The sequence below is a fragment of the Eubalaena glacialis genome, chromosome 9 (assembly GCF_028564815.1).
Source record: "Eubalaena glacialis isolate mEubGla1 chromosome 9, mEubGla1.1.hap2.+ XY, whole genome shotgun sequence".
NCBI classification, from domain to species: Eukaryota; Metazoa; Chordata; class Mammalia; order Artiodactyla; family Balaenidae; genus Eubalaena; species Eubalaena glacialis.
Window position 1 is genome coordinate 49,721,500 of NC_083724.1, and position 19,984 is coordinate 49,741,483.

The 19,984-nt window shown below is 38.5% G+C and overlaps 1 protein-coding gene across 6 annotated transcripts in view; it reads left to right on the forward strand.

Annotated features, from left to right (window-relative positions):
- Positions 1-19,984, forward strand: part of TRPM3 (transient receptor potential cation channel subfamily M member 3) — a 505,408-nt gene that overhangs the window by 178,901 nt on the left and 306,523 nt on the right. The window lies entirely within an intron of this gene.

A 19,984-nucleotide genomic window follows, 5' to 3' on the forward strand; every position in this document is an offset into this window, starting at 1 on the left:
TTTTGGTCATAAGTTAAGAGGATTTGCACACAGTCAATAAAAATAACTTCTAACCCAGTAAAACAAATATTCCCTCAGTCTTTTAGGGAAAGTTAACTCAGGTTATTGAATGGGTGTAAGAAACCAACCATACAGGAACTATGTGTTATGTAATCAAAGCATTTTGTGTCAGAAGTTTTACTGAGTGTCATGGGTAAATACAGTGGTAGTCATACTTTCAATTTCTACATTCATGATATTTGTGATCTAAGTCTTGAGAAAGTTTTCATGGAGTTAAGCCATGTAAGTTTTGTGTCTAGAAGTTTCTAAATATGTAAAGAAATCCAAACGTAGTAAGAGACTCTTCTTCAGCCAACATCTGTCAGTCACCTCCTGTGAGCCACCTTGTCTCATCAAACTCATGACCCTTTGATGTGGGCATTGTCATCCCTGTTTAACAAATGAGGACACTATGGGTCATGTAAGTTAAGTGACTCAGCAAAACTCCCACAGTTAGTAGGCAGTAGAACCCATGTAGGGATTCAGATCTTGGACTCCACAAAGACAAAAACTCCTTTCCATTTTACCACATGATCCTAGTTTAAAAACATTTATAGTGGGCTGGGTACTTGTTATATTAGCTCGTCTTTAATCTTCAAAATCAGTGGTTCTCAAACTTTGGTGAATATGAGGACCACCTTGAGAACTTGATGAAAATACAAATGCCCAGGCTTTGTTCTCCTTTAATTAGTTTGACCTCTGTGTTCTTCATTAGCTCTCCACTGAAATTTGAGGAACACTGGTCAAAACCATCCATATTAGAGATGATCTACAGAGGTTAGTACAATAATTTGCCCAAAGGCAATGCTGGAGCCATTGGTGGAGCTCCAAATGGGAGCCAGGACTCAACCCCAGTCTGATCCCAAATCCTTGCTTCTGAAATTGAAGTGGGATGCCAGTGGAGATAGAAGGCAAGGAAGGCATATGTTACCTAGAACCAGTCTTTATTACTGAAGAAGGTGGAAAAAATGATATGATCACTGATAAAGAAGAAAATGAATCCCTGCCCAGTGAATTTTCCAACAAGGTTTTGATCTCCAAGAGCCAAAGTTGATTTGTAAATAATCTGTGCATTGTGCCAGTATGGTTGTTGAAGGTCGAGATGCTCACCTCTTCTTCCTGAATCTTGCCATCCTTTTCTTTTGCCTCTCCTATTGGACTTCTGTACATTTTTTGGCCTAAATGTGTTTGCCAATCTCTCCTTCGCCTGAGACTCTCTAACCTGAATGGTTAATTCATTTGTCTGTGTATGTATGTGTGTGTGTATACAAACCTACATAACAGCCTGTGTGAGATTCCCAAGTTTAACTCTAAAAAGAATGTCAAAAAATGGTCCTGGTGTAGATTTTTAAGAAGGAAGATTGTCTCTCCTTTTTCAAAAGTCTGTTGCTGGAAACTGTCTCAGTTAAAGGTTGGCCAATTGCTCTTGCTAGTGCCTGCTAAACCTGAGCTGCATGATTTATTTGTCTCCCAGATGAAAATCAAATGGCATCCAAAGAGAAGTTGAAAACAGTATGTGGTAAGATTTAAGAGGAAAAAACTTACAGGTTTAGAACAAAATATAAGGGCCTCTACTGATTGTTTTTGGAACCGATAGAGACTGGTTAATTTTTTTTTCACGTAACAGATTTGGGGATAGAAACTACTTGCTGAATTGTGGAGTCAAGATAAACAGTAATCAGATCTATTTTCCAAAGAGTCCAATGAGTTCTCAGAAGGTGCCTGAGATTCAAGGGAACAAAATGTTATCCAGATGCTCATTTGGTACAATTCACTCCCTCTGGGTCTTTTGCAGTGTAAATAGAAAGCTGACAGTTTGCCACCTTTAATAAAATGCCCCTTGCCTTTCTGAATCAGCCTGTGCATCAACAAAATCCACCCAGGGCAGATACCACACTGATACCCTCTTCACATTTTGCCCTGCCCTACACAATGATTTTCAAATTCCATTCTTGCATTCTTATATGCAAACTGTTAGAAATCGTAAAATGTTTATTATTTTAAAGAAGAATCTTAATTAATACTTAAGCTGCAATGATTTCTAAATCGAGAGTTAATTTTGTCCCTCACTAAGACATAGCAATGCTGGTTGTACTCCATTTTTTCAAATACAAACTACTTCTCTCCTCAAGCCCTTGCACACATGCTCCTTCAGCATGAAACACTCCCTTCCCTCCACTCTCCATCCCTGTCCCCAAACTTCTCATTGCTAACTCCTCATCCTTCAGCCTTAGCTCCACTGCCACCTCCTCCGAGAAGCTTTTCCTGGCCACCTTATAGAAACAGGTCTGTGCCTTGGTCTTCTATTTGCTTCACAATTGTTTCCTTCACACCATTTATATTGTATACCCTTATGTATTTTTGTTTACCGCCTTTGTTATATATGTCTTTGTTTCCCCACCATACCATGAGCCCCATAAGGGCAAGGAACACCCCCCGCCTAGCATCACACTTAGCACATAGTAGATGTTCAAGAAATTTTGAATTGATGGACCACCAAAACTAAGAGATTGAGATTGAGCCACTTTCTTGTCTCCACTCCCTACCGAGTATTCTCTAATCATGCTGTTTTTATATTCCAGTGGAATCCTAACAAAGTTTCAGAGAAACTTAGATAATGTAACTTGATGATGAAAAACACAAGCTTAAATGCCAGCTTTGTCACTTCATAGGTTGGTGAACTTAGGCAAAATATTTTACCTTTTTGTGTCTAAGTTTCCTCTCTATATACTGAAGATAATACTTGTATCTAATTCAGAAGGTTGTAATGAGTCTTACACAAGTTAACACATTATATGCTTTTTAAAATAGCAGCTGGCAGATAAATTCTGGCCAGAATAGTTTCAAAAGCTCCATACAGGGAGGGGTTCCAACACCTGCAGGAATTCTGAATTGATGACAGGAAGGTTGAAACCACCCAACTGAGAACCTGTGTTGTGTGTTTTAAATACTGAGACATCATCTGGATTCTTCACTTTAGCTTCTTAACTTTAGCTAGAAAGCAGCTTACTGTAATTATAATGGAGAATCTCCCTCATCAAGCTGAATTCTAAAGGACCCTGCCACCTTCACACTTCAAGGAACAACATCTTATGTCATTAGCAGTATTAATTAATTTTACTTTAATAGATGGGTACATTGAGGAGAAGGGACTCCCCAGGGCCATAGAAAGAGTGAATAAAGGTGCTTGGAAAAGGTTATAGCAACTCTGTTTCATAATTCACCACTCAATTCAAATGCTTGAGCTGTCCCTCATTTAGATTTCCTGTTCTCTCTCTCAATATAAATTTTAGTTGGGTTTATCTTAGGAAACTTCTCTTTCCAATCTTTCACTGGCAAAATCAACCCTTGTGGGTGTGTCTGATCACAATAACCCAATTAGGGATGTGTTGATTTATCTTAAGAAACTGTTCCTTGAAGCATTAAAGTAAATCTCTCTGCAACTTTTCAGATCCTGTATTTCTTTAAGCAATTGGGCTGACTAATACTTGCTCTGCTGCTGAAATCGAGTGATAACTCATTAATCTCGCTGAATAATTAACGTATGTGAGAAAAGGGGAGGAAGTACTATCAAGTTCTGAGAGAAGTTTCAGGGACTCTTGGGTAATTAGCAAAGCAGGAGGAGGTGGAAACTCTTGCTCACTTTGAAAAGTTCTATCATCAAGACAGTAACTTTGGTGAGAATTTTTGTAACAAAACTGTAAAGGAAACAAAACTCATTTTAGTGTTCTCTGCCACCTAGTTGCACATAGTTGCTATTTCAAAGCAACTGTACTTAGTTGCTTTGAAATAGCCATTATTTGTGATGCCTCCACCTTTCACAGAGGAGAATGGCTCTGAAAAGCAGGTGTACTTTAACCCATTAGTAGTTTAATAAGGTATCTCTTGCATAAGTTATTGCATTACACAAGGTAAACCATAAAGAAACAAATGTCTAATGGTGGAATTTCAGCTGCTGAGACACCTTGGTAGAGGGAGAAAGGAGTAATATTACTGATAATTGGCGACATTTCATGATATGAAGGGGGCTGAAAATGGGCAGCATCACTATTTAAAGAATGTTCAGAGGACAGGTAATCTGCAAAGAATGAGGAAGAATCAGCAGAGAGATAGAAGGAAAAGCATGATTAAATGGAGACATATTTACCAAAGGTAGAGAGAGCACCCAGGAGGAAGTTGCGGTTAGCAGGGGCAGATGTGAGGAGGGCTCATAGAAGGTAACTCACATAAAGCATGCAGGAGTTAGCAACAGAGAGTCATTGGTGCCTTGAGTAGAGTGGGCTCAGGGTTCAGTAAACTGAGACGGGAACAGAACCTGAGGAAGTGGGAATGACATGGTTACTACATGTTTGAATTGGTGTTTTGGAATCTGTCCAGATCTCTGTATTTTTTGATGCACCCTCACCCATCAATTCAAAACTCAAAACACAAATCACAGAGCACTTTAGCCCCTCTGCCCAACCCTCCCTTACACCATTATAGTGATGCAGCCCCAGGTCCTGTTCCCCACCCCAGAACATTTAGAAGTCCTGAAAGTGGTCTCCAACTTCTGCTTACTTACTGGACAGAATATACTGAGAAATTATAATAGAAGAGGTTTCTCATAGGAAAGTAGCAAATTCGAGAACAAATCCTCAGAAATCAACTAAGAGGTCAAATTTCTGAACATTATTAAATTGTAAAGGGAGTTCTTTAGAAGCAACCCCCTCCCAAAACATTGATAGCTTTTAGTCTGAGAGTCTAGTTAGGCTCTCAGCTGATTTCTGCAGGACCTGCGAGAGTGACAAGGGCTCACGGATACAGTTGCTGGAGCCCTCCTGCCCCAGGAACTTTGAAAGAGGATTTCACAGTCCACCCGGTAAACATTCAAATTTCTGTTTAGGGATGGCCACATTTTCAGTCAGTCACACTTTGAAGCTTCTTTTCTGGTGAAGTTTCTGTACAAAAGAGTCAATGGACTATGCTATGTATTCAGTTTCTTTTAACTCAAGAATGTTGTTAGTGAATTTTTTTAAGGGTTTTTGGTTTGGTTTTTTTGTTCACAGGAAAATTTGTAATGTCTCAGTAACTTTGGACATTTCTGTCTGTAATATGTTGCAAAGTTATTTTAGCAAGAATGAAATTAAATATTGTGTTGGCCAAAAGGTTCATTCGGGTTTTTCCATAAGATGTTACGGAATAACATAATATAAAAAATTACCATGTTTACTGATTCCAGTATAGTTCCTACAATTTAGATCCTCAAAAGATTGATTTTAAAGTCATAAATAAATCTTGTCATTTAGAGATGGCTACGCTGAGGGAGAGGTACCTAACAGATTTGCCCAAAGATGATAGTTTGTGGCCAAGCTGAGAAACGAGAGAATAACATGAAACCTAAGTCTGATTCCAAGCTCAGTGCCTGTTTCTATGCCTATCTATCCACTTTTAACTAACCACTTTTAAAAACTTTTTCATTTTGAAATGTACAATTATGAAGGTATCTCATCAACTCATGCCATGTGGTGACGTTTCATCAAAATGTATACTAAAACAAGTTCATTAATTCTTTTAAAACTATTTTCAGCTCATGACATATTTCCTCATTGTGTTAATATTGAACAGAAGTATGATAATTGATGCCACAGGCTGATTTGTTTCCGAAGGCTTTTGAGATAGTAGAGATTAAAAACTGGTGATAAGCCGTGTATCTTTTGTATGGTCTGGGAAGCTAAAGGCTGGAAGATCTTGACAGATATGAGTTATGGCACAGAAATCCTACTTAAATTTCCTCTTAGATGCTAAAGCCTGCAGTTAGCTGAGCTGAATACAAATGAGGTTGATCTTAGTTTACTTCACCTATAGGAACAACTCTCCTCCTGAGCAAAGAGTATAGTCACCCCTCGGTATCCGTGGGGGGTTGGTTCCAGGAGCCAGTCCCCCACAGATCGGAAGCCACGGATTGGTACCAAAATCTGTGGATGCTCAAGTCTTCTATAGAAAACGTCTTATGTAGTACTATGAATACAGTTGGCCCTCTGTGTCTGCTGGTCCTATATCCCCCTGTTCTGCATCCACAGATTCAACCTACCCAGTTTGCAGTTGGTTGAATCCACGGACATGAAACTCTCGGGTAATGAAGGTGGACTGTATATCTCATTGAGTCGTAATGAAAATCTATTTACTGAGTCAACAGAACTCTAAGCATAGGAGGAGACAAAAGTGACGAGCACTTTTGAGGGGTAAAGGTTGTAGCTTTCAGTTCATCTGAACCACTAGGCAAATCACCCAGCAGCCTAGTAGTGATCACACTATTATCAGTTCTGATTTCCTCTCCTCCGCTAACCCATTAATGGTCTCTGAATAAATCAATTGCTTTCCCGCTGAGGTGTCCCATTTCTACCAGTTCAACCTGAATTTCCTTGTCTGATTCCAAAGGGTTAATTAAACATTTTGTCAAGAGCTATAGACTACAGAATCTCATTCTTTGCCAAATTTCACAGAGGATGGACATAATTCTCTCCCTCAATGGAAAATTCTGTGGCTGGAGGTCTTCATACAGATTTTAGTGAATGGGGTTGAGTGAAGTTTTTGTTTTGCTTTGTTTTAGAAATTCCTAAACATCGAATCAAAGCAAAGCAATACTGTTGTTCACATCTGAAGGGTGGTACAGTTAGTCATTTATTTACTTACTCATTTACTGCATTTATTGAATTTACAGTACATTTATGCCATACAGTCAAGTTTTAAACCCTTGGAGGCTGAAGACTGGAAATTATAGTTACTTCCATGGAGCAATCACCCCAAGAAAGCTCTCTTTCCTATGTTTTTGCAGCCAAAGTTAATCCTATTGCTAAAGCAGTGCCAGGTGTCTTTGGCATTATCAGAAAGCTTTTGAAGGAAGGGAAGTGCATAAATGCACAAGTATTTGCAGGCCTTTTGTTCTGTCAATAACTGGACCACTAATACTCCTTTTCCTAATCTTTGTAGCTTTGAAGCACACTAGAGGAAATTTGGAAATGGATTACTGATTTGAATGAACAGCATACCTAAAGATATTAGGATGTGGAGCATTTATCATGCTTGGGGGGAAAATCATTTTCTTTTTAAAAAGTTCACAAATATAAACAAGATTATGTTTAAGTCTCATCCAGAAAACATTTAAGTGTCTACCTACTCTTGGAATCAGACTATTAGATATAATTAGTTTGTCAGAGTTCCTAGTGGCCAGTGACCCAGACAAATATGTAGGACACACATCGGTGAGGGAAAGATGCAAAGTAGGTGCAAAATGGTAATGGATAATATCATGCATTTTCAGTATGCACAGGCCAAAGTTTAGGTGTATTTACAGGCAACCTATAAAGTGTAAACAACTTCCTGTTTAGATGGTATTTTTTTCATATATATATATATATATATATATATATATATATATATATATATATATATATATATATATATAATGTTAGATAATTGTGCAAGTCAGCCTTGCCATTGAAAGTATCCCCAGGATTCATTCTTTACTTCATCTAACATTTATTGAGCACCATGGTACCTAGCCTGGAGTAAGCACTAACGTGGTTCCAAAAATGGATTGAGTCCTTTGCCCCCTGAGATGCTCAAAGTCTGGTGGGGAAGGCAAATCAATTAACAGACTAATTAAATACAACCCAGTAAGTATTAAAATGGGGGTATGTTCAAAATGTCAGTGTTCTATAAGCCTAGAAAAGATATCTGCCTGGAGAATTGGGGAAATCTTCATAGGAAGGAATATTTCCGTTGAGTGGGTGGGAGTTAATGAGGTAGATAAAAGAAGCAGTGGGTGGAAAGGCATGGGATGGGGACTTTGGTGTAGTTGCAAAGTAGGGCATAGGGAAGTGATGGAAGACGAGGTGATGAAGTACATTGGGGTCCAACTATGAAGGATTTTGTAAGGATTTGCGTTTCATTTTCTGAGAACTTGATACCTTGGGAAAGGTCTTCTAGACTGCCAGTGTCTCTCCTACAAAATTTACAAGCCCATGATTACCCAGTTGTTTTCTCTGGTCATTGTATGCCACAATTCATAAAACCTCAGGTTAAATTTCCCACTAGTTACATGTAAATTACATTTCCCACATACTTCAGCGGCACACCTCCTCATTACAAACACACGCGGGCAAAAGAAACAAAGATATTTGACATTTATTCTGAGGGAAAGAGGAATTTTATTGTAGTAGTCATTTTACCTACATTATCCTGTTTGATTCTTCCAAGTCTATGGTGGTAGGTATTATTAATACTTCATTTTTAGGATGAAGAAGTTGAGAAAACTGATACTTAGAGTAGTTAAATAGCCCAAATTCACCATCATAATAACTTTGCAAGTTACACTTAATGTATTACAAATGTATTGCAAGTACATTTAATGCATACATCATATATATTTCATATATTGTTTATTTTAATCTTCACAACCATATGAGATCATATTTTATTCCTATTTAGTGATGAGGAAACTGAAGCTAAGAAAGACTAATAAATAAATTGCTTATGATAGAACTGGGGTTTGAACCCAAGTCTAGCTGATTCCAACACCTATTTTTTCCCCCAATACTGTCACTTATGCTTATAAAGCAAACCTGAAATGCTCTTTGATTTTCCCAGGCATAATCCTAGAATCATCAAATATTATGTTTTCTTACCAAATCCTCTCATTATCCTTCCATATTGTAGATTTTTCAACTGTGCCTTCTTTGTTATTCCTGAGTCTACCTGGGACTCAGCACATCTTGATACTGCTTTGTGTATTCCAAGGATTTTGGTACACTTATAAAAAGATTTTGACAAATACATGTTTTGGACAGCCAGGGGAAGTTTTTTTTATTATCCAGCATGTTGGTACAGCAGTGGAAGCCAGGGAATGCAGTTTTGTAGCTTCCGTAACTTTAGGAATTAAGTTTAGTAAAAGAGTTTATGTGGGCTTCCCTGGTGGCGCAGTGGTTAAGAATCTGCCTGCCAATGCAGGGGACATGGATTCGAGTCCTGGTCCAAGAAGATCCCACATGCGGCGGAGCAACTAAGCCCGTGCGCCACGACTACTGAGCCTGCGCTCTAGAGCCCGAGAGCCACAACTACTGAAGCCTGTGCGCCTAGAGCCTGTGCTCCGCAACAGGAAAGCCCGCTGCAATGAGAGGCCTGCGCACTGCAACAAAGAGTGGCCCCCACTTGCCACAACTAGAGAGAGCCCGCGCACAACAACGAAGACCCAACGCAGCCAAAAATAAATAAATTAATTTTTTTAAAAAGCTTTAAAAAAAAAGGTTTATGCATCAAGTAGAATGTTCAATTTTATGCTCGTTATCCTAGAAACTCCCAAATATATGTGATTGACAGACTTCAAGGTTTATTAAAAAAATTTGATTTTAAAGTTTTTATACGAATCTAAAAAGCATTGGTGAAACTATTAAAAGGTTTGTCGGGCTTCCCTGGTGGCGCAGTGGTGAAGAATCTGCCTGCCAATGCAGGGGACATGGGTTCGAGCCCTGGTCTGGGAAGATCCCACATGCCGCGGAGCAACTAGGTCCGTGAGCCACAACTACTGAGCCTGCGTGTCTGGAGCTTGTGCTCCGTGACAAGAGAGGCCGCGACAGTGAGAGGCCCACGCACCGCGAGGAAGAGTGGCCCCCGCTCGCCGCAACTAGAGAAAGCCCTCGCACAGAAATGAAGACCCAACACAGCCAAAAATAAATAAATAAATAATTTTTTTAAAAAAAGGTTTGTCATTTGGAGAAAATACATATTTCTTCAGAGAGCTCATTTTTCCATTTCTTTCTGATCATTCTCTATGCTGCAAAAAAAAACTATAGCACAGAAAACAAAAAGAGTGAAATAGTGATCAATCCTGCCTTTCACGTCTTTAAATGAAATGTTTTCTTCAAACTTCATTTTATTGTTGTTATTGCTCTTATTGTTGTTATAGCTCTATTTTCTGGGTTCTGTCTCCAATCAGTTTTAGTCATCAAGAGCTCACATTTATGAAGTCATTCTTATTTCTTAATTATGGACTTGTTTTCTTTGTGCATTTTCTTAATGCATTCTGAATACACTGTCTTAAAATTACATAATCTTTGCATTTTTTTATTTCTTGAGTGCACTCACAAAATAGGAGTTTTTAAAATTTACTCTTACAGTTTTTTCAAATGCATATCTAATTATTCTTAAAATATATAACTTATACATGCATTTAAATGCATTTACTATAATTATCATTACACCAGAAACCCTATTGAGCATAAGTTTCTTCAGAGTCTGAACATTGTCTTCCCCAAGTTGCCTTGCTTATTATTATCCTTATAAAACTCATAAAAGGCAGGAAACAATTCTTTACATTAAAAAAATTACTTTTGGGGCCAAGTGAATATTATGCTTCTTTATCCAATCCAGAGCTTGGAAAATATGGTTATTGGAGCCCCAATATTCAAAGTTATCTACATTTTCTCTGCTTTGGTTATTGCACTTGATACATATAAATGTGTGTGTTGTATTTTTCCCGCAGCTAGTTTCCTTTATTCTGCTTTTCCTGCTCCCAACTCCCACATCTCGACCAAACACATTGGCAAGATTTTGTCTTGGTTTTAGTGACTGTTTAAAATGAACAGTTTTCTTGCCTTTGCCAAAGTATTTATGGAAACCACTTTCGATATTTAAGTTAATTGAGTTGAAATCATATTTCATTACAAGAAAACAACCGCGCAGTTATGTCACAGGACCTCATTGCTCCTTGATAATCCTGCATTTCATTCCTTAACACCTCCTAATGTAACATTAATAAGAATGTGTGCTGCTCTGCTCTATCCTTAACTTTTTGTTTATTGTGTATTCAAATATTAACACACTGTGGCTTAAATGTTAAGATTTAAATAAATGAAAATAAGTCAGTCATATACATGTTATTTTTTAATAATCAAAAAACAATTGTAAGAAAAACATAACAATGATAAAAGAAAGTATAAAAATTCACCCAGAGAAACAATTTCCATGACACTGCTGAATCCTCACATAGGAACTTACATAATCTGCATTAAGTGACAACGTGGACAAATTCTTGAACTACAGTTTTGAAAAAGATAATACTAAATAGCTACCATTTTCTGTATTCTTTCAGTGTAAGGCATTATGCTAGGTACTTTACAAATGTGACTATATTTCTATCTACTAATTTGTTTTTTCTCACCCCACCCCTATCCTGCATTGTCTCCTGTGGATCTCTTCATTTCTCCCACCACCCTTAAACAAATGTAGAAAGAGAAACTGTGGAAAACCAGGGACACTGCATCCCAACTCCACCGTTTACTATGTTTAGAATCTGTACTTCTCTTTTTACGTTGTCTAAGCCTCAGTTGCTGCACAGGTAAAATGAGAATGAAAATATCTACCTCAAAAAATTGTTGTGAAGAGCAAATCATATGTACACCCAGTTGTTGATACTTAAGTTTCCACAATTTCTCTTGTACCAGACAGACTGAAGAGCTGAAATATTGAGGGCTAATTCTAATTGTATACAGGGAAGAAAGGCTAGACTGAGGGGCTGGGGAGGAGGACAGCAAAAGCACGTCCTAAAAAAACAAAACACAAAAAATTCTTTAAGCATGTTCAAGCCCTTGGAGAAGCTCTTGGTAAGATAAGGGTTCTGTGCCAGAAAACCGTGGGAGGAAGCAATTTTTCCCTGACCATATTAACAATAGATTTTCCAGTTATCAATGCCAGCCATAGAAAATCAGCCAGGACCCAGTGGAACATACGCTTTTGGATAGAACTGTCTTCAAGGACCATCCAGAACCTATGATTTTGTAAAACACTATTATCGTATAGCTTAGGCTCCAAAGACATGAAAAAGTATGAGGAAGAATTATATTTAAGAGATGATGCAAAAAAGAAGGCAATGCTTGAAGACTCTTGGAACTTATCAGATACCAACTAAGTAAACCAAGAGGCTACTTTCTACCATTTGTGAATATGGCTGGAAAAACCACAAGGATGTAGAATCCTTTCTTTACTGTACGTGTGCTGGGTCTTTCCTGGAATGTGGAGGAAGCCATTGTTGGCTGGCCAACTAGGAATCATAGTAATTTTTATCATATATTGTGCTGTGCCAGAACAGGAACTGAGGGCTTTTCTTAGGGACAGCTTGGTTGCAAGCTACTGAAATACATTCAAGCTAGATTCTGTGGGGATGGTTAATTGTCAGGGCAACCTCTCAGATACCCAAGAGCAAAGAGCAAAGGTCAGCCAGGTCTCTCATGAGGTTGCATGATCCTCGCTTCATCATCTTTCCACATACCTGCTTTGTTCTCCCACATCTCTCTGAGATCATGTTTCTCACAGCCTCCTGGCATCCGTGGCTCAGGTTTGCCATGTTTCCTTTGGATCCAGCTGAAAAAACATTCAGCTGCCAGACCCAGTGAAGTAAATAGAGAGGCAACCCCATTTGATAGTCAGTGTCACAGAGTTCCAGTGCTCCATATTGTCTCAACTCTATTTGGCGTGTGTGTTATAGATTGAATTTTCAAGAAAGACACTGTAATAGGCCGTACTTAATCCCTAGGTGCGTTCTCTTGGTGTCAGGTTTCCACATTGCTCTCTCACTTTGGCCGGAGGGTCGAGATCACCTGTATGAAATCCACCTGTTCCTAGGATCACCCTTTTAGTAAGAATTAAAGAGAGAAGGTGATTTTTTAAAAGGGGTGAGGAGACCTGGTTTGTTCAGACAAGTCCAAATATCTCTAATAGAGCTTCAGCCTGCAATCCTGCAGATAGCATTATCTGCAGTTCACAGATGAAGAAACGGAGGCTCCAAGATATTAAAGCTCCTTCCTAATGTCACATACCTAGTAAGTTACAAAAAATGGCATTTCATCCCAGTTGTATCTCTCTGACCCCGAAGCTCATGTTCTTCCGATTTTGCCTTAACAGCTAAATATCCAGATGACCCGCAAAAATGGGGGCAATTTGTTTGAAGTCATAAGAACTCAGAAAGAATTAAAGGCTCCAAAATAGTTTCTACACTTCCAAGCAGTGTATTCAGTATCTTGGAATTAAGAGATGTCTCAGGAAAGCTCTTCATAAAAAGAAAAATACTGCATTTAAATGCTATTAGAAACTATTAATTAGTGGGAGGTGAGAAAGCTGCTCCCAAGCTAAAAATAGACAAAATAGTCTAAATTAGGGGGGAATGGACGATACCCAAAAGGAGACAAGAGACCCAATTGATTGTGCCTGCTTTTAGCGTTTTGCCCTAAAGCCCTCTGACTGGCAGGTCCTATCAGGTGCTGTGACATTGCCAGATCTCCCTTTTATGTATAAAGTGGGGCACCTCAGACTCTGTGCCCAAGCCTTGGAGAAACACTGAAAAGAAGAATACAGGAGAAAAGTATTCAGAAAGTCCTTGCGAATAGCAGAGATCATTAAACCAACCATTGGAAGCTGGCAGCCCAAGAAAGTATATAATAAAACATATTTTCTCTATCTCCATGAGAAAACCTTAATGTACTTTTCTAAGTTACAAAATTAAAACGGAAGATTTGGATGCCTTTAAGGTTTTGCTAGTTTCATTGAGATTCCTTTACCTTTTCTCATGCTGTGAATTTCATTAAATGTTGTCTGTTGGCCTACAGAACTGTCCGACAGTTACTTTGTGGACGGCATTTACCAATATCATTCAGGGAGCATTCAATAATGTCTTACCTGCAGCTTAATGTATTTTCACCTCTTATGTGCAGAACATAATAGCATGAAAGTACATCTGAATTTCCATAAAATGAAGGAGACATTCTTTCTCAAGCTTCCAAATAAGAGAACTTTTCTTTGGCCCCCTCAGCATCCTTTGAAAAGAACTAGAGTACAATAAATTCAGATACAAAGTGATGATAAACAGGAAAATGTTTCAGTATGTCAGTAATAACTTACAGTATAAAACCCTGATAAGTAAGACTGAGCCCTTCAACTATGACAGTCGTGGAGAATACTAGAATAAATTTTCATGTTACCTGAAATGTAATTTCCTTAGATATGGTGCATTTTCAGGTTAGCACTTAACCTTTAAGCTGGAAATTTTCCGATTAAATCCAATGCCTGCCGTAGGGAGAGCTGTCAACACAGGTCTCCTCTGGTTGGAAGATTTCGTTGACATGTTCTTGCAGTGTGGGTATTTGCGATCTCAAATCTGCAAGGATGCTGACAACTTTGAAAATTTAGTCCTTAAAATGCCTTCCCTAAGCACACTCGGGACTGATATTTCCCACCAGTTATAGTATGTTTAGGAGCAACACAGCATCCGATGGATGTGCAGAAGACTAAGTAAATTACGACAAAAATTTCAAAAGCTGCTTAAAAATAATAGGTCATAGAAAAATGGTTCTGGTTGTTAACTTATATTATTGAAGTCCCAGACCAGGATGTGAGTTGAGTTAAAAAGTGCCTCTATGTTTCTTTGAAGCAGTACTACATGAAGAAAAAGTTGTAGCTTTTTTTCCAGGGTGTTTTAAGATCTAAAAAGTAGCTCTGCCTTTGCTATCTACCTGCCTCTTTTTCAAATGCTGCCTTTTGGGAGAGCCTACCTTTCATTTTCTGGTGAGTCTCTCTATGGAATCACATGTAGTCATGTGATTTTGCAGAAGAATATGGTACATACAGTAGTATCTCTGAATTATATAACCACAAACCTTTACAAATAAATACAGATAACTTCATGAACAAATACATTAGTTTGGGCTAGACTTGAAATATTTTACAAATGCTTTGTCTCACTTTGGTCTTGGGGACACCTCACTCTGAAGATCACACAAGCCCCCGAACCCACATTTGTAATTTATTTCCATTTCTTGTCAAGTTACAAATTTGAGAAGGAAACCATTATAGGTGATCTCTTGTCAATATTATTGGTCAGCAGTCTCTATACCAGCAGCCTATGGACCATTTTTGGTCTCCTTGAAAGAAGGATGACTTTTCTGTGTGTATTAATAATAGTTGTTTGAGATATGCAGATTACAGATTGATTTTTAAAGGTGGGGGGAGGTTGTTTTGTTTCATTTTTTTCAAAGCCTTTTTCTTTTCTAGTTACGAGTGGATCATAAAATGCCTAACTGAAACTGATCCCTCACCTAAACTGACGCTGTTTTCAGAGAAATGAGACTGGCCTTGGTTCCACACTGTAAACAGGAAAGGTGCTGTTCTCCTCCAAATCCTAACTGTGTTGAAGAGAACTTCTAACCTGTATTGACAGTAAGAAATTTATCTCCATTGTGCTGCCTAAAAGGACATATTGTGCTGCTGCTTCCATCTTAACATTAAATTATTTTGGAAAATGAGTCACTGCTAATATCCCAGCCATCCAATCCATATTCCACCAACATTTCTGTGAAGCTATCATAGAAACAATATAGTCTGTATAATGACTCGTAATCTTTTTATAACTACCCTGTTTAAGACCCACCTCTGACTCCCACTGCCTCTCCAAAAACATTTACCTATGTGTCTTTAGGAAAAAGGTCTGGTTTAATACATCATTGCTATTAGGTGGTGAGTCATCGTTTATTTGCCCTCAGTACCCCCGAAAACAGATTTCTTTCAATACTGAGCAAAGACTGGTTTTGTATTTGAAGTCTGCTGTCTCATTTTCAGGTTCAGTTTTGGACCTGTGAGCAATTTCAATAATATCAGTGCGCAAAGTGGACTTCATTGAACAGCCTTAAGCAGGCCTGCTCAAATCAGTCAAGTTATAAATTTGCCGTGTAGCAAATTTAAATGTTGGAAAGACAGCACCATCTGCTGGAAGGGGGCAGGTAGGGAAACACGTTAGCCAAGTGTTGGAGAATCTGAAGACCAAAATCCCTGACTGGCTCAAGTGTGTGCATATCCATGTGCAAATAATTCATGTTTTGAACTGGCAATTGTGGTATTTCAATGATAATGACATTTTATGGTTCAGTGGAAAGAGCACAGAGTGAAAATAGGATTTTGGTCTGGTTCAGCCTTCTTCATCTTTTTTTGTTTTTGTTTTTGTTTTTTTGGTGGTTTTGTTTTTGTTTAATCCATGTAACCTTGAGGAGATCACTTCTTTAAAATAAGAGTTCCTTATATGGGTCTTGGGATGTGTGGGTAGTAGTACCTAAGCTTCCTACCTCACATTAGTCAGCTGAAAGAATGGTTGTTAAAGTGCTTTGTACCCTGTAAGTCACATTAGAGTATAAGATATAAGTGTTAGTGTTAGCATATCAAATTTTAATTCAGCAAGATGCAGCAGAAGCAGAGCAGGCCTGTTAAGTATTCTAATACACTGCTGGAGAGACTGTTAATTGGGAAAGTAATTTGGCAAGAAGAGGAAGAGCTTTAAAAACATTCATCTAGTTTGACTCAGTAATTGTGCTTCTAGGAATCCATCCAAAGAAGATCATTAGAGATGTGGAAATAGATTTATGGTCAAGAACATTCGTACTAACGTTATTTATGGTGTTGAAATACTGGAAATACAAACTGATGAGTATCAGTAAGGAGTAAGTCCCATGATAGAATAGTGTGCAGCATTAAACATCCCATTTTGAGGAATAATGATATGAGGAAATATTTATAATTTAATTATAAGTAAAAAAATATGGGATTTGAATGTGAATGACCAGCGTGATTATAACTTTTGGAAGGAAAAAGAAAAGAAGGGATCAAGAGAGGAAAAAAGATATTGACGGACGCTCAGTGAGATGTCAACAGCAGTTATCTCTGTTAACACCATCAACACTGTTGACATTGTTGACTATATAATTCTTTGTTGTGGATTTTGGGAGACTGTCCTCTATGTTGGAGGATATTTAGCAGCATCCCTGACCTCTATCCACTGGATGCGATAGTAGAACTTCCCCCAGATGTAACCAAAAATGTCTTCAGACATTGCCAAATGTCCTCTGAGAGCCAAAAATCACCCTTGGTTGAGAACCATTGGTTTAACGGCAAGTAGTAAAAACATTACAAAGTTATTTCTGTGCTTGTACATATACTAAGCCCAGTTTGATCAATAAACTGGTTATAGGAATCAAATGGAGAAAGTGGAGAGTAACTCACTGGCTCTCCAGGATTTTGCCTAAAGGAAGTTCTTGGGAAGTGGATTGGACATCTGGCAAGAAGAACTCATAGGAGATACATATCTATTCACAGACTGAAAAAAAAGATTTTCTGACATATGACCTTTAGGAACTTAGGCCTTTTCCCTTTGTACTAGCTACATTACTTTATGGTCATTTCTTGGCAAAAGAGACTGAGTTCTCATCACTGACAGGTGATGATGAGTAACTTTTTTTTCTTTGCACTTTCTATATTTTACATATTTTTCTACAATTAACATGAATTAATTTGTTATCAGAAAAAGTAAATGTGTCTTAAGAAACCCTTGGAGCAGACCAGGAAGCAAATGCTTGAATCCTGGCTAGTGTTTTCCTGATGTAATCCTGATGAATCCATCTGCTCTTTGTATCCCTTCCATCATCTTAAAATCGGACAAAACCTGCATAATTGCCATAGTAAATATGAACATGTACTGAAAAGTTTAAAATGCCATGAAAATGAAAACATGTCGTTATCTTAATAACACTTACCTTCAGGTTTTCCTGGCTTCTTTTTCATTAATTAGTTTACTCAAATTGTCAAATTAATAAATCAAGAAATTTTTAGGCTCCAGTTAATTGTTCCTGGATAGGTACCATAGATTATCATAGGCTGAATTGTCTAATCCATTTAGAAAGCCAAAGTCAGAAAGACCAATCACTTTTATTCTTGGTGGACATGATCTTTGCCAAGCAGATCATTTGCACTGTTTCAGCTGAGCTCATAGAAGGTGAGCTTTTGTGGAATGTGTTTACAGAGTCGATTCTCTTTCCTCAGGCCCCACATATTACATTCTATATAACATGCTGGTTACCTGCAAAATCTCCCTTTGAAAAAGAACCTTTTGGAGATCTAAGCTCAATATGTGGAGAGAAAACGAGCCTGAGACCACTTAGCAGCCCAACAATAACTGAAATCAAATAAAAATGAGCGGGCCGGTTCCCTTTCCAATTTTTCAAAATGAAATTTTCTCAGCAATGCAGTATCAGTGTGTGAGGTTTAGCCACAAGCTAAGTTCAAGGAGTTGTAATAAATTCTGAAAGCAATGATTTAGTGGAAAAAACGGTAATCAAGGCAAAGTATTACATATCTTCAAATACAGTAGAACGAATAAATATCTGTAGAAGAACTGCAGAGATGCAAAAATATAAGGGCTGACTTCCTGCTATTTAAACCCCTTAACAGCTTTATCAAAGTATAATTTACCTAACATTAAATTAATTCATTTTAAGTGGCTGTTCAATAATTTTTAGGAAATGTGCAGAACTGTGCAGTCAGCACACCAGAACTTCTTTTTGAGGCCTAATATTTTATTGTCCAAGTCAAACGTTAATAACATGATGCATCACACATGTGTGTGTGATTGAGGACAGGATTTGGAGAGATGGTATGTATTCAGAATTCAGTCTCTTTTGCCAAGAACTGACTGTAAAGGAATGTAGTTAATGCAAAGGGGAAAGGATGCTTAGTTTTTAAGAGTTATATGTCAGAAAACATTTTTTCAATCCATGCATAGACACGTATCTTCTATGAGTTCTTCTTGCCAGATGGCAAATCCACTTCCTAAGAACTTCCTTTAGGCAAGGCCCTGGAGAGCCAGTGAGTTCCCCTCCACTTTCTCCATCTGATTCCCATAACCAGCTTATTGAACAAACTGGGCTTAGCAAGGGAGAAGTACAGAAATTATTTTTTTTACTGCTTTCTTTTAAACCAGTGGTGCTCAACTAAGGATGATCCTCCACCCCATCCCAGGGAACATTTAACAGTGTCTCCAGTCATTATTGGCTATCGCAACAAGGGGGATGCTATTGACATCTAGTAGGTGGAGGTTAGGGATGCTACTAAACATCTCACATTGCACAGGATATTTTCCCCAGCCCCCTGTACACACAACAAAGACTTATTCTGCCCAAACCATCAACAGTGCCAAGATTGAGACGCCCTCCTGTAAACTCACTTCATGCATCTGCTAGTCCCGACCGTGGACAAAGTGTCAGGCAGGACACATATCTTCCCATCAGTCATTTTATGGTAATAAAAAGTCCTGTGGTCACTTTCAAGCACTTAAGGATTCACCCTAAGCAAATTACCAAATAACTCCAGTTTCATCTGGTCAAATGTCAAAACTTAAAAGCTTATTTGGAGTGAACATTTTTCCCATGTAGTAGCTCAGGCCTGCTGGAAACCTGCAGCAGGAAAGGGGCATGGTTAGAGGATTCTTCCCTCCTATACTGCCTAGCTTTCTGGTCCCTGAGCTGCTGTTTCTATGCCCGTTACAGTCCAGCCCAGGCGGCCAGGGAATTACACGACTGGTACAGTTGCAATTTGGCATCAGTGCTCTCTGGTATAATGCTTGGACAATACAGACTTTTTCATTCATGGGATACTTTTGCTGTTTCTTTAGAGCATACTCTCCACCCCAACTTTCCAAGGTCTTCTCCAACTCCTTTGCTTCAGGCAGTGTCTTTCCTCCTCTGGCTGCCTACTTAAGATTCCCTGCTAGTATCTTGTTCTTCCACTGTTCATCCCTCTCCTGGGGGGTTTCACTCATCAATCCAGATGCTCTTCTGCAAGGAGATCCCTTTTTAAGACACTCTCAGACCAGATCCCATTCGTGGGGTCCAGAGTTGGTTCCCAAGTGTATTCGTTATCTACGGCTATGTAACAAATTATCTTGGAACTTAGTTGTTTAAAACAATAGCATTTAGGGCTTCCCTGGTGGCGCAGTGGTTGAGAGTCTGCCTGCCAATGCGGGGGACACAGGTTCGAGCCCTGGTCTGGGAAGATCCCACATGCCGCGGAGCAACTAGGCCCGTGAGCCACAACTACTGAG